Source organism: Triticum aestivum, chromosome 7B, assembly GCF_018294505.1.
Source record: "Triticum aestivum cultivar Chinese Spring chromosome 7B, IWGSC CS RefSeq v2.1, whole genome shotgun sequence".
Classification (NCBI taxonomy): domain Eukaryota; kingdom Viridiplantae; phylum Streptophyta; class Magnoliopsida; order Poales; family Poaceae; genus Triticum; species Triticum aestivum.
In genome coordinates this window covers 76,486,185-76,495,925 of record NC_057813.1, presented here as the reverse complement: position 1 = coordinate 76,495,925, position 9,741 = coordinate 76,486,185, and positions in this window count along the sequence as shown.

Below are 9,741 nucleotides of genomic sequence, written 5' to 3'. Positions count from 1 at the left end.
ACACACAAACTAAGACTCCATCTCTCTCTCTCTCCTCTCTCTTTCTCACAAACACACACACACACACCACATACACTAAGACTCCATCTCTCACACATATGCTCTAGGCGGAGCATTTGCTCCTACCACCCTTCATCCAACTTTCCTCGTATGATAAACAATCACCTTTATTTACTTGCATAACATGGACAGATTCCACTTTACTTTAGTAGTCAGCAAACTTATCATCTGTATACCCTTATAAAAAACGAGTTGGCGATGATAGTGTGCCTGCCATCTTGTAATACAGACAGTATGATCTATATCTGACGGATAGGAAGCAAACTATGATAATTTTACAAAAGATACCCGCACCTCTCTCCACATCATTATCTCCCGCAACCTCATTGCTCAGCAATTAAAAAAGGAATAAGTCTCTGGAACAATCTAGCATGCATGGTGGCCGCTGCCGCCTGCCGGCGCCGTCCATCCCCATGCCTACGCCCATTCCGACCACCAGTCACCACCACGCTCCACTCCTCCTCGCCTTATCTCTCGTCTTTCATTTTTTCAATGACATTCTCGAGATACCAGTTTTCCGATAAAATTCTCGAGATATCATTAGTTTTTACACATGGGATTACTCCTGCATGGGTCAATCACAACAGGTTTTTTGTAAAAAAATGCATATTGATGTTCCGTGCAATGCACGAGAATCTTGCTTGTAATTATATAACACAAATCACGAGCAGGAACTGACATTTTTTTGAAACAACCACGTTAACATGGCCACGTAAATCACGAGCAGGAAGGAGAAGGGAAGCGGGCTGTGGAGTAACATTTTTTACCACAATTTCTTAGGAAACTGAGTGCAATAATTGAGTAGTTTTGCAAACTACCATTACTACTACACCTGAAACGGTGCAAAACCTATACTCACTTGCCAGCGCGCGCTTCCCGCGTGAAACGGTCAGCGTCGCTTGGAGCGTTAGTGCCGCATTAATGTCCGGCCAGAGCGGAGGCGACCTCTCACTGGCGCCGGCTTTGAAGTGGCGCAACGGCCGAGAGAGCGCCGCTTCCCGGTGCACGCGACTGCTCCGTGTCGGGACTGGCCATAGGCCCTATTTGGATCCATGGGTTAGAGTTAGTATGAGCTAGTTGGGGCTCAAATAGCCCTAAAGTATCCAAGCATGAGGGTTCAAATTGGAGCAAGTTGCATCGAACCCACCAAAAAAAATTATCCCACCCAAGAGGTGCTAGATAGTTCTCATTAGGACCACTAAAAAATCACTTTTCTCTCTGCATGAAGTGCATTTATTGTCAATCTAACCCTGTCACCCAAACACCTCTTTGGCTATAGTTAGTTCAGGGTTAGTCATGAGTTAGTCTAACCTCTAGCTAAGTTAGAGTATCAAACAGGAGCAGTATAGGACATGCAAGTTGCTCAAAGCATACAGGCAAATTCGTACGTGAAAGGATTTTTTCTTTTGGAAAACGGAACGTGAAAGGATCTTTTTTAGAATGCTCTTGGCATGTCGCTAACATGTGATAGTTAACCGACCTCAATAGACGGCAGAAACGCCAGCCCGCCGCACTTTGATAGAGACGAGGAGGGAGAAGCGATACAGGCTGCTGGATTACTAGGGATAGGTGTCGCACGGAAGCCAAGAAATATGGTGATAGCGTGGGTTAGCCATGTACTAGTATGATGTAACTACACTGGGCTGCCGTGTTTCGTACTCTTCCTGTCCACTGTGGAGATGATTGGTTAATTTTATATCGCTGAATAATATTAAATATTATGAGTGCAGACGCTCCACCACGAGGTTCCTTGCTTCTTCTCGGTCGTCTGGAATCTATGTTCTTCCACTCTATTTTTTTTACATGAACTTTGTTCATCCTTTTGCCAACACGCGAGACATCTAGCATCAAGGCGTACGTGTTATGCAACGATCGTTCCATCTATATGAAGAACATGTGGCACTAGAACTACGAGACGGACATGTACCCAGGAGTGGACGTACAAACCTGAGTAATGTAGCGCAGTAAGTGAAGTAGAAAGGCACAAATGGTATGAACATGCGTGGCATAGAGGGTGTGTTTGGTTGCGTTCTTGTCTCAACATAGTTGTTCCCTCTTCATGCATGCTCAACTCCCCCTCTTCATGCATGCTCTCTTCATGCATGCTTCTAGTGTATTTGTGCTAAACTAGTGTGGACTCATGCACCGTCCATACACTCTACCAAAAACCCAAAAGTAGCTCGAGAAGGGAACTCTTGGGCGGCATTTGTCTCTTACTACATACTACCACTAAATGTTGTACGTGCAATGCACGGTGATGTTATGGAGTACATGTCTAAGTACTCTACTACTACTATATTAGTTGGAGGCACATATTAACTTTTATATTTGTTTAGTGTATGCCCCGAGACCTTCCAACTAGACGTGTCTTTCTCTCCAGGTTGCAGTTTGTATCATTCATACAACTAAGTACTACTACGTGTGGTCTCCGACCCAGAAGTGGAAGAAGTGGAGACGCTCTACCACGCTGTTTTTTTATGTTGGGCTCTACCACGCTGTTCATGTCCCACTCCTTTCGCTGACGTGTGGGACATCCAGCACGTGCCGTGTTTGGCACCCTTCGTCGTAAGAGTTGAAACGCTAGCATTCATCAGAAATAAAAAATAATTATAAATCGGCAGTGATACTTTTTTTTGCGAACCAATCAGCAGTGATACTATACCACACGGTTTCCTTGGTCCTCAATATCGGAAAGAATACTTCCGTTTGCCAACATGTGGGACGTCGACCATCCTAGTCCACTTGCCATGCACGCAGAACTCCAAGGGAGAGTCACCCAGGTCGTCGCGCCGCAGTAACAATGACTAATGAGCCGTCAAATCACAGGCCCAGTTCCCACTTTGAAGTTGCTCGGACGAAGGAACCATCATGACTTCGTTGAATTCCGCTTCTTGAAGAAAACTACTGTACCAGCAGTACTGCTAGCTACTGTATTTACTCCAACAGAGGCCTCCTTTCGTTCATAGGATAGGAATATGAAAGTCATAGGAAGTGAGATGACATGCATCTCAATTCCTATAAAGAAAGAGATGCCATTTGATGCATAGGATAGGAATTTTTCCACTTAGTCTAGGCTAATGTACTGGTAATTTTCTCTAAAAACTACAGTAGTAACTAGTAGTACTAGTACATGCTCGTACTCAGACACAGACACACACACTAACTACTAGTACTACTACTTCTCACATGCTGGCCAGACGCCGTCGTTCTCCTTCCCGACTTTGTCCGCGACACCCCACCGTGCTTGGATCTCCGCCGACCTCTCCACAACAGCGCGTGCGTCCTTTTCTTTCTTGCGGCGGCGGGCCTCTCTTTTCTTGAGTGCTTTCTGACTTTTTCGCTCCCTCTGTGCGGCTTTGGCCGCCTCTTGCTCTACCGCCCATTCGGCCTTGGCATCTTCAAATTCCTCCCACATAGTTGTGAGGTCGCGATCGGCGATGAACTCGGCATGACGGGATGCCATTGCTTCCCTACCATTTTGCGTGCGTTCGTGGGCGGCGAGGAGCTCGACACGGCGGGATGCCATTGCTGCCTTACCGGTTAGTGTGCGGCGCGGTGGCATGAACGACGCTTGGTGAGATCTCTGAGGTGGAGTGGTGTGACACCCCAAAACTTTAACCTTGTTTTATTAATTAAAATTTTTGCCAGGAAACTTAAACTTTTATTCTCTGGATTTCCTTCTGATTTCAGAACCATTCTCTTTCTTATTATTATGGAGTTTTTACCGCAAGTGAAAACTTTTCAGTCATTATTGGACTTATTTTCCCCTCTTAATAAAGACAATTCTTTTATCAGCAGGATTATCTATATAATTATTTTCCCCTGAGCCTTATCTCTTTAAATTGGTTTTTTATAAGTTTTAGGGTTCCATTTGCACTGCAACCCTTTGATAATTTTATTTAAAAATCCCACCAAAATTTGGAGAGGGCATAAAATGTTTTTAAATAACTTTTATGCAAAAAGATATTTCATTCATTGGATATTTTGAGTTCTACACCAAGTTTTCAAATCTGGTCCAGTGGGCAATTTTACACTACAACCTATTTAAATATTTCTTTAAAACTTCTACCAAAATTAGGGGAGGTCAGTAGGAGCATATTATTCCACTTTGTGCAAAAACCCATTTATGTTCTGTGAAAAATTTGAGTGAAACATCCTCTTTTTCATTCTGGTCCAACTTGATGATTTGTACTGCAGCCATCCTCTAACTTTCTCCTTTACCCATGAGCTTTCTCCTGCTTGTAGTACAACTTACCAAACCCCTAAGTCCAAGAGAGTGAACCCATTGGAGTAGTTTTAGTCCATGAAACCATATCCTTTTCTTTCTGACCAGATTTAGTTTTCTCAAAGTTTTGCTCTAGCAAGTTTCTAGGTTTGGCCAACTAACCTTGCCATCCTGACCTGCTTCTAAAGAGACTAGGATCTGGAAGATTTCGCCACTCCAAGAAATGCCTAGGTGCCTGTGGCATTTTGTCAAACACCTTGAGTGCATGAACAACTTTGACATGACTTTTGTCATTGCACTGTGACCTTGCACCTCTGGGCAAACTAACTTGTCCACTAAGCCTCTAGATGACTTTAACCTAGGTCTGTTAAACCCCAACCTCACGAATAGTTGTTGCCATCATCTTTCAGCTTGGTTTTCTCTAGGAACGCGTTGAAGTTCATGTTGACATGAGCGTTGGCCATTTGATCTACAAGACATATTTTGCAAAAGTTTTAGACTAAGTTCATGATAATTAAGTTCATCTAATCAAATTATTGAATGAACTCCCACTCAGATTTGACATCCCTCTAGTCATCTAAGTGTTACACGATCCGAGTTGACTAAGTCGTGTTCGATCATCACGTGAGATGGACTAGTCATCATCGGTGAACATCTCCATGTTGATCGTATCTTCCATACGACTCATGTTCGACCTTTCGGTCTCTTGTGTTCCAAGGCCATGTCTGTACATGCTAGGCTCGTCAAGTTAACCCTAAGTGTTCTGCATGTGCAAATCTGTCTTACACCCGTTGTATGTGAACGTAAGGATCTATCACACCCGATCATCACGTGGTGCTTCGAAACGATGAACTTTAGCAACGGTGCACAGTTAGGGGGAACACTTTCTTGAAATTATTATAAGGGATCATCTTATTTACTACCGCCGTTCTAAGTAAACAAGATGCATAAAACATAATAAACATCACATGCAATTATATAGTAGTGACATGATATGGCCAATATCATATAGCTCCTTCGATCTCCATCTTCGGGGCTGCATGATCATCTTCGTCACCAGCATGACACCATGATCTCCATCATCATGATCTCCATCATTGTGTCTTCATGAAGTTGTCACGCCAACTACTACTTCTACTTCTATGGCTACCGCATTTAGCAATAAAGTAAAGTAATTTACATGGCGTTCTTCAATGACACGCAGGTCATACAAAAAATAATGAAAACTCCTATGGCTCTTGCCGGTTTTCATACTCATCGACATGCAAGTCGTGATTCCTATTAAAAGAACATGATCTCATACATCACAATGTATCATTCATCATTCATCACAACTTCTGGCCATATCACATCACATGACAATTGCTGCAAAAACAAGTTAGACATCCTCTAATTGTTGTTGCATCTTTACGTGGCTGCAATTGGGTTCTAGCAAGAACGTTTTCTTACCTACGAATAACCACAACGTGATTTTGTCAACTTCTATTTACCCTTCATAAGGACCCTTTTCATCGAATCCGCTCCAAACAAAGTAGGAGAGACAGACACACGCTAGCCACCTTATGCAACTAGTGCATGTCAGTCGGTGGAACCTGTCTCACGTAAGCGTACGTGTAAGGTTGGTCCGGGCCGCTTCATCCCACAATACCGCTGAAGCAAGAAAAGTCTAGTAGTGGCAAGCAAGTTGACAAGATCTACGCCCACAACAAAATTGTGTTCTACTCGTGCAATAGAGAACTACGCATAGACCTAGCTCATGATGCCACTGTTGGGGAACATTGCAGAAAATAAAAATTTTCCTACGGTTTCACCAAGATCCATCTATGAGTTCATCTAAGCAACGAGTCATGGGAGAGAGATTGCATCTACATAGCACTTGTAGATCGCGTGCGGAAGCGTTCAAGAGAACGGTGATGATGGAGTCGTACTCGCCGTGATTCAAATCACCGATGACAAAGTGCCGAACAGACAGCACCTCCGCATTCAACACACGTACGGAGCGGATGACGTCTCCTCCTTCTTGATCCAGCAAGGGGAAAGGAGAGGTTGATGATGATCCAGCAGCACAACGGCGTGGTGGTGGATGCAGCAGAACTTCGGCAGGGCTTCGCCAAGCTGCTGCGGGAGGAGGACGAGGTGTAGCAGGGGGAGGGAGGCGCCAAGATATAGGGTGCGGCTGCCCTCCCCCTGCCCTCCTTTATGTAGGCCCCCAGGGGGGGCGCCGCCCCTGGGAGATCCAATCTCCCAAGGGGGCGGCGTCCAGGGGGGTGGAGTGCCCCCCAAGGCAAGTGGTGTGCCTCCCCCCTTAGGGTTTTCAACCCTAGGCGCAGGGGAGGCCCAGGGGGGCGCACCAGCCCACTAGGGGCTGGTTCCCCTCCCACTTCAGCCCACGGGGCCCTCCGGGATAGGTGGCCCCACCCGATGGACCCCCGGGACCCTTCCGGTGGTCCCGGTACAATACCGGGTGACCCCGAAACTTTCCCGATGGCCGAAACAGCACTTCCTATATATAATTCTTTACCTCCAGACCATTCTGAAACTCCTTGTGACGTCCGGGATCTCATCCGGGACTCCGAACAACTTTCGGTTTGCTGCATACTCATATTCATACAACCCTAGCGTCACCGAACCTTAAGTGTGTAGACCCTACGGGTTCGGGAGACATGCAGACATGACTGAGACGGCTCTCCGGTCAATAACCAACAGCAGGATCTGGATACCCATGTTGGCTCCCACATACTCCTCGATGATCTCATCGATGAACCACAATGTAGAGGATTCAGGCAACCCCATATACTATTCCCTTTGTCAGACAGTACGTTACTTGCCCGAGACTCGATCGTCGGTATCCCAATACCTCGTTCAGTCTCGTTACCGGCAAGTCACTTTACTCGTACCGTAATGCATGATCCCGTGACCATACACTTGGTCACTTTGAGCTCATTATGATGATGCACTACCGAGTGGGCCCAGTGATACCTCTCTGTAATACGGAGTGACAAATCCCAGTCTCGATCCGTGTCAACCCAACAGACACTTTCGGAGATACCAGTAGTGCACCTTTATAGTTACCCAGTTACGTTGTGACGTTTGGTACATCCAAAGCACTCCTACGGTATCCGGGAGTTACACGATCTCATGGTCTAAGGAAAAGATACTTGACATTGGAAAAGCTCTAGCAAAACGAACTACACGATCTTGTGCTATGCTTAGGATTGGGTCTTGTCCATCACATCATTCTCCTAGTGATGTGATCCCGTTATCAATGACATCTAATGTCCATAGTCAGGAAACCATGACTATCTGTTGATCAACGAGCTAGTCCACTAGAGGCTTACTAGGGACATATTACGGTCTATGTATTCACACGTGTATTACGATTTCCGGATAATACAATTATAGCATGAATAAAGACAATTATCATGAACAAGGAAATATAATAATAATCCTTTTATTATTGCCTCTAGGGCATATTTCCAACACCCTCGTGGCGGCCAATCGACCCGGGGAGGTCTTCTTCCCCATCTCCGGCAATCACAGTCGCCGCCACTGTCTCGAACACTCCGGCGCCACCAGGGCCTCCCCCTCTCCACTCTCTCCACCAGAAGCGCCCCCTCCCTCTCGTGAGTCCATCCCGGTGCTCGATTTTGGTCAGGAACCGCCGGAGTCAAAAGTTCACTTTCCCCCGAAGCCACCGGCCGCCGTGAAGCTCGCCTCGGTTTCCCGAACGGTGCCACCGTTCGCCGGCGAGCATCGCCAGAGTCCCACACCCGCTTGGGCAGAGGAAGAGGAGGGAGGGAAGACCAGTCAAACCTGACCAGTGGGTCCCCCGGACCCACTATCAGTGACACACGCCTATCCACACGTGGATAAGTGGAGACGTAAAATCAGAGTACGTGTTCGACGTGTATGTATATTCAAATCGTTTTTCTTTTCAGTTTTATTTAAAAAAACAGAATATTGACTGAACTTTGACTGGCTATAACTTTTTAAATATAACTCCAAATGAATTAATTCTGTTTCCTACCTCTCCCAAATTCTGTCTAGTTTATTTTTAGATTTATTTGAAAAATTTCAGACAACTTTTTGGCACTGTTTTTGAATCTATATATTGATTCAAATATATTTTTAATAGGATTTTTGGAGAGAGGAGATAGCTTTCAAAAGTTTTGGGAGTGCACCTTGCCTCCCCACAACTTGAAGGCAAGCATTCTGAACTCGGGCAATAATTTTGTGTGTGTTGTCAGACACGGTGGCAGTACCACCTCAACACGGAGTGTCCGTTATTTTATGTGGTGATAGGTCAAACTCATGAGTGCATATTAATGATCTCATGCATATTGGAAATTTCCTTGCTGTTGGAAATGGTCATGCTTGTGACAATAATCACACTCGTATGCTTTTCGTGCCTGCCGGAAGGAAGCCGGGAAAGTCTCGGTCTTGGGTAGACCTGAGCTTGTCCCTAGTTCCTCGTCGAGACAAGTGTGCCCGATAGGGCATGATAGGGTATGATGAGTGGTGATCCTGTTTGTTGGATGAAATATAGATTCGTATGCTGATCATGCAGGGAATACTTAAACCTCCTGAGTCGACCGTAGATCGAGTCTTGTTCCAGTAACCCCCACACTTGTTTCGTACTACCACTTGTCCCTGCCATAGGTAGGGTACGGTTCAGTAAGTTGTCAACCCCTTTCTAGCACACACTGTACAGAGGGGCCGGGATGAGGGTTCCACGGCCGTGGATTAAAGCCAGTCATCCAGTCAGGGGGCAAGGGTGTTTCCGGTTGGGACCGAGAGGGGAGGCCACCCCTTAGAGCGTGCGATATAAATTTGATCCCATGCTACGCGAGGTTGTAGCCTCCCCACTTAGAGTTTTACTTGACAGGTGTCGTGGGTGATTCCAGACACCGGTAAGTTGAGCTGGTGTGTGCAAGTCAGGTGTGTTTTCAATAAAAAGACCATAGACGGAATTAGTCCCGATGGACTAAAGGAATCCGTTACTTGTGGGTAAAGAGTACACCATCTGCAGAGATTAAATCTATTCGACTAGCGGTGTCCATGGTTGAGGACTATAGTCTGGGATGGGTCAAGTGTCGGTCTTAGTGTCGGTCTTCGGAGGTGAAACCGTTAAACCAGAACTTTGATTTTGACTTGTGATATATAACAGTTACGATTATTATTGTTGTGGACTAATCATGTGTAGTGTTTGAAGTTTTGAATATCCCTGGGATGGTTCTACCTCCCAGATATTCACGGTGATTACTTATTTTTTTATAAGCCCTTTATGTGGTGTCGCTGAGACGCCCGACTGTGGCATGCTTGTTATTTATATACTTTATAAGCTTTCTATGTGGTGTCGCTGAGACGCCCGACTGTGGCATGCTTGTTGTTTAAATACTTTATAAGCCCTTTATGTGGTGTCGCTGAGACGCCCGACTATGGCATGCTTGTTATTT